The following is a 6374-nucleotide window of genomic DNA, read 5'->3' as shown; positions in this document are numbered from 1 at the left end:
AAAAACAAAGAACAAAACAATGGGATCTGGCTGGTTAGTTAAAAAAAAAAAAAAATTAAGAAAATCATGTGGTAGGAAATTGAGGTACTTGGTGATATCAAAATTTAAGCAGCCATGAAGGGTTCAAAGTCTTTGTAGCGTAGTCACCCTTCGGACGGTGAATCCAAGCTGCGAGGAAACTCTAATGCCGTTTCCTACCTTACAAATTCCTGACAAAAGTCAATCATTAATTTACCCTGTTAAAATTAATGATTAATTTCTGCTTCATGTATAATTCTGGTCCTTAACTAATTGTCGATGGAATACTTCTTCGAATACGAAAGTCAATTTTTTGAATGCATGCATAGTTTCTTATTGATTGAGCGACTTTGACGAGCAGGAACTCTGAAAATTATACACCTTAATACGGAGTAAAAATATTACAGGTATGCAAAGATGCAGCGGATCACTAAATTGGAATAGTATATATATATACTTTCTTAGACTCCAATCCAAGAAAAAAGAGTAGAAAAATCTTGCAGTTGACCGAAAATTAAAAAAATAAAATAAAAATCTTGGCATATACAGAGGTAAGAGAGCATCAGTTCTAGTTCGCCAATATTCCTCAACACATGAAATGGCTACTATTCATTTTGAGCTCTCGTTAATGGCCGTAGTTTTATTACTAACACCAAGTAGTAGTACAGCAGCTGATCGAAGCAGTGGGACAAAGGGCAACCTGCAGCATGTTAATGGCGTTGTTGGTGCCATAGTCGACACAAGCTCCCGTGTTGGTAAAGAAGAAAGAGTAGCAATGGAAATCGCAAGGGAGGATTTGTATCGTTACTCCAATCAAACTTTGATCCTGCACGTCAAAGACACCGATCAAAGGAAACCCATCAGAGCAGCACTTGCAGGTACGTTTGTGCTGTCATTGTATCTCCTTATCTTAAACAGAAACTAAGCCTGCGAAACGCATCTATGCTTGCAAATTATAAATTATGCCTGCCTCCTTATCACAACAATAGACAAGAAAAAAAATCTTTTTTTGTCAAATTTTCATTCTTAATTAGCTATAGTTGATTAGGGTTTAGGACTTAGAACCGCAGGTTAATGGGATCATAGATATACAATTATTAGCGTAAGGCAAATATTTCCCTACCATACAATCCATTGTCTTGAACCTCCTAAACAACTTGATTAAGAGAATAAATTAAAGGGTGGAAAGGAGCAGGAAGTCCAAATCACAACCAACTCTCATCAAAGTGTAAGCAATCTCTTTTCTAATCTCCATATTCGAATGCATCACTTTACAGGCTGATTAACGTTCCATGTGTTGCCTCCTAAGTGGTATAAAAGTTCTTCAAAATAATTGCTTCGAATGTGTAACTATCACCAATAAAAATAAACATGTTACCATCATTGATCAACCCCCAGACTTCGAGTCATAGTAAACATCTTCTCAAAAAAATAAAAATCGTAGAAAACATAAAAATTTGACTTGGATCCAAAAGAATAACACAGAATTTATAGACTTAGTCAATCATGCATTAAAACAAAGCCAGAAATCCTTTTTGTCTCTATGTTTACATTCAGAAAGTAGTTGTTCACTCTAACTCAAAAAAATCTTAAGCACATATGAATTTGCTACGAATAGGTTTTTTTTTTTTTTTTTTGGGGGCGGGGTTTTAATAAATTGGTGATGAATATTAAGGAAATAGAGAATATATATATGTGTGTGTGTGTGTTTGGAATAAAATGTCTTTGCATATGATCTTTAAATTAAAATTAGTCTTTAATTTAGTTGAAAATTTGATCAAAACGGAAACGCAGCACAAATCATTTTTTCAGTATGGTGGAAAAGGGTATATTTTGTCAGATTTGCATTTCTTATATGATCACACCATCAATGCCTATTCCATTCCATCACTGCACAAATTATCTTCATTTAGTATCCGTGCACACATATTAGAGTTGATTAATAGGCCAGGACCACAAGAATTTGCTTGCTACATGTGCAAGAAAAATAAAAGTATGTTTTTTCTTTTCTTTTCTTTCCTTCCATCTCATTGAGAGACTTCGAAGCTACACATTGGAAAATAGCCATCTCTCCTGGAAAGTTATCGGATACACAAACATTAAATCATGCCTGTGTAAAAATAATTAAGTCAGCATACCTAAGAAGTCAAGAAATTTGAACTCTATGCATTTACAGGTATGGATCTCATCAACACACAAGTACAGGCTATTCTAGACCGCAAAACATGGGAAGAGGTGTCATTGATTGCTGATATCTGCACCAAAAACCAAATTCCCATTTTTTCTTTTGCGGACACAATTCCAGAATGGACGACAGAGAAGTGGCCCTTTCTACTTGGAGCTTCACACGACAATTTTTGCCACAAAATGAAAGCCATAGCTGCTATTGTGCAGTCTTGGAATTGGCATCAGGTCACCGTAATACACGAAGATGTAGGTTCTTGACGAATGGAGTCATGCCAATATCTCCATGATTCCTTAAGAGAAATAGGTGCAGAAGTTAGGCAATTCGTAGGCCTCTCGTCTTTTGCTTCTTCCGATTCATTATCCAGAGAGCTAAAAATCTTGAAAGCGAGCAGTTGTAGAGTCTTTGTTGTTTCATCTGTCGTTACCATTGGCCGTGCGTCTATTTTGAGATGGCGAAGAAATTGAAAATGATGGAGAAAGACTATGTTTTGGATCACTACACATCACATTACAAGCCTTGTCCACTCCATCGATGCTCTATCATCTCCTCGATGCGAGGAATTGTAGGAGTCAAGAGCTACTTCTCGGAAACAGGAACACGTTTTCAGGATTTTAGTTCAAGATTTCGTAAAAGGTTTAGAAGAGAAAATCCTGAAGAGGAAAACAGTGAGCCTGGGATTTATGCAGTGCAGGCCTATGATGCTATCTGGACAATAGCTCGAGCATTGAAAGGAAGTAAAAGGAGGAATCAAGAATTATTGGAAAAGTTTTGCAAACTGACTTTCATGGCCTGTCCAGGAAAAGTTCCAATTCAACAATCACAAAATGGCTCCAACACAGATGTTTCAGATCATCAATGTGGTGGGAAAGAGTTATAGGGAACTCGGGTTTTGGTCAAGTGGATTAGGTTTCTCAGAGACTATTGGTAAACATGCTACCTACAGCCCTTCTTATGAAATGATTTGGAGCAAGTGCTTTGGCCAGGGGGCCTAGATATACTCCTAGAGGATGGACCGAATTTACAAGAAAGAAGCCACTGTTGGTTGGTGTGCCCTGCAAAATCAGGTTACAAAGAGTACGGTCAAAGTGGAAAACGATCAATCACGGAAGGAAACTTCTTTCGATGGCCTTTGCAATTCAGATCTTCAATGCCACAAGTACGACGCTTGCCATTCTATTTGCCATACGAGTTTCGTCGCCTTCAATGACATCTCTTACGATAATCTAGTGGACCAGATTGGTAAGGTACGAATTTGCTCTTACATAAAGCACTTCGCACCATTGACATCATAGCTTAGCTCAAGAAAAGATTAAGTAGCCTCACAAGCATAGCCTATTGTCCTTACTTTTGGTCAACGTAATGAAGAAATAAATTTTATAATAAAATGTAATGGAAGCAAAATCACCAAACCATTTCTTGTAGTTAACGTTACCCTGCACACTAACTCTTGGTCCATGTGTCATCAGAAATTTGATGCCGTTGTCGGTGATGTGGCAATAGTGGCTAGCAGATACTCGCATGTGGAGTTCTCACATCCCTTCTCGGAAACTGGATTGATGCTCGTCGTCCCTGCTCGATCAAGCAATAAAGAATGGTCATTTATCAAACCCTTTACAAAATCCATGTGGGCTTCAATAACCGTCATAACTATATACAATGGTTTCGTTGTTTGGCTAATTGAGCGACATGCTCATCCTGAACTAAGAGGCTCCATGCTCCATCAAATAGGAATCATGCTTTGGTTATCTTTCAACACTCTTTTCTCTTTGCAAGGTAAAATCTTCTTTTCTTTAATTCCCGTACGCTTTTAGATCATGAACTGTTATATTGGATACAATTGGGATGAAAGTAGCTATGTAGAATAATTTATTTGTGCATATATGTATATGTATAGGTGGAAAACTGCATAGCAATTTGTCAAGGATGTCAGTAGTGGTATGGTTGTTTGTTGCGCTAGTTGTCATTCAGACATATACAGCCAACCTCACCAGCATGTTGACTGTCCAGAGGCTTGAACCCACTGTAACCAGTGTTGAGGAGCTGCTGGAAAGCAATGCAGCCGTTGGATACTGTTCAGGTTCATACTTGGAAAAATATCTGGTAGAAGTTTTACGCTTTCCTCGCGACAACGTTAAACATTATGCCTCAGCAGAAGACTATGCTGAAGGCTTCAATAAGAAAGAAATTGCTGCTGCCTTTATTGGAACTCCTTTGGCCAAAATATTCCTTGCAAAATTTTGCAAGAAATTTATCGCAGCTGGGCCAACATTCAACATCGGAGGGTTTGGATTTGTACGTAGTATATTTATCTCCTCCTAGCTCATTTTTCCTTGCTTTCTTAAACAATAATTTTGCAACTTCAGTTGTTTCAGAAGAAAGGGACCAAACCAAACCAGCTAGCTTGAGTTAGATTGATGCGAAAAAGGCTTAAATTTGCATGGTTTGTTCTCTGCAGGCATTTCCTCGGGGATCTCCATTGCTTGCAAGTATTAATGAAGCTCTACTGAAGGTATCGGAAAATGGAACGCTAGCACAACTAGAGAACAACTATATTGGCGTACTTCAAAAATGCCAGGACAAGGAAGAAGAAAATCCTAGTCTTAGCCCCAATGGGTTCCGGGCACTCTTCATAATAACTGGAGGCACATCAACAATTGCTCTTGTAATTTACATTTTTTGTATAGCTAGTTCTTTTTCCGGACTTACAACCATTAGGGGCCTTATGTTCATTATCATCAAACATTGGTGCTACCAAAGCAAGAGATTCAGCAGAAGAGTAAGCAATGTTGAAAGCCTTGGAAATTCTTCTCCACAACATGCACCAAACCAGCTCTCTCAAGTTTAAGATCAGGAAATCGGTTACATTTTTTCATTTACATCATGATGTTGTCTGTAACTTCTCTTCTTTTTTTTTTATCTTTTTGGAATTTTGTACAAAAGCTAAATCAGTAATTATTAATAACCATGTAAATAATCCTTGTTTTTTCGTTTCCCATACGAGAGCTAGCTGTCAATGTAATGAAGGCACTTACTGTAATTTCTTTCGTGTACAACGTTTTTTTCTTGTAAGGATTTTTTCCCCTCTATTTATTTTTGTTCATGCCATTCAAAATAAAACAAGGTGAATTCTAGTGATTCAAAATAAAGCCCGTGATCAAACATTTTTCACTTGAAGTGTAAAGAAATTAAGAGAAGGCCAGAATTATAGGGACTCGGGATTATGTGTATTCCAGCAAGGTGCTGGAGAGGTTGCTGGTTAACGCTGATTCTTATTGGCATTCACTGTTCCTTTGTGTAATCTGAAGTTCGACTGTTTATTAATTATTAATTTCAATTAAAAGAAACTAAAGCGTGTGAGGGGTGAGGAAAATACTGTGGCTCTAATTATTGTGCTCCCTTTCATGTTTCATTGTAAATTGAAGCAATTTTTTGTTTTTTTCATACCTAAATACTTGGCCTGCAGCAATCGTTTTTTTTGGCAAATGATGACTAATTACTTTTAAGGTCTTTTCTGTTTTTGAGTTTTAAAAAGAAATTAACGAGTTAATTTTTTTTCTTTACTTTAAATTAATATTTTTTTAGTGTTTTTAAATCATTTTGATACACTAATATCAACAATAAATTTTTAAAAATAATAATAAAATTTTATTTTGAAGTATTTATAAATAAAAAATATTTTGAAAAGCAATTGCAAATATACTTCTCATACACCCTCTAAATCTTTAACAAATAGCCAGATTAAAAGATAAAGAGTCAAAATGAAAAACACAAAAAAACAAATATGTGGTTGTTTCAAATTGATGCAGAAGAGCTAATGTTGGTCCTCGTACTTTTGAAATGATAAATTTTCAATCCTTTTAGTTTTGTTTTAAAAAAAAGTGGTCTAAAACTTCATTTTACTTTTTTTTTAGTCCTTGATTTAAGGAGATGAAGAGAAAGTCATCAGTTTTTGATTGTACGATTTGACACTGATTTCAGCCATAAAATAAATCGATTTTCATGTTAAAGGATTACATTTCGAGTGAGAAGAGTTCCATTAGAATAATTTTTGGCCTTTTCATTACTTGAGAGGGTAGATATGAGGTAAGGAGGTTTTTTAAACTCATGTGTTGATTTTGGGTTTTTCGACCAATCTTGGGTCATTTAAGGCCATAAATATATTTATCAA

The 6374-nt window shown here is 36.1% G+C and overlaps 1 pseudogene; it reads left to right on the top strand.

Annotated features, from left to right (window-relative positions):
- The first annotated feature begins 248 nt into the window (after window positions 1-248).
- LOC118056924 (glutamate receptor 2.7-like) lies at window positions 249-5248 on the top strand (annotated as a pseudogene).
- Window positions 5249-6374: the final 1126 nt, after the last annotated feature.

Source organism: Populus alba, chromosome 1 (assembly GCF_005239225.2).
Source record: "Populus alba chromosome 1, ASM523922v2, whole genome shotgun sequence".
NCBI classification, from domain to species: domain Eukaryota; kingdom Viridiplantae; phylum Streptophyta; class Magnoliopsida; order Malpighiales; family Salicaceae; genus Populus; species Populus alba.
Note: the sequence above shows the minus strand (reverse complement) of the source record. Positions and strands in the feature narration are given on the sequence as shown.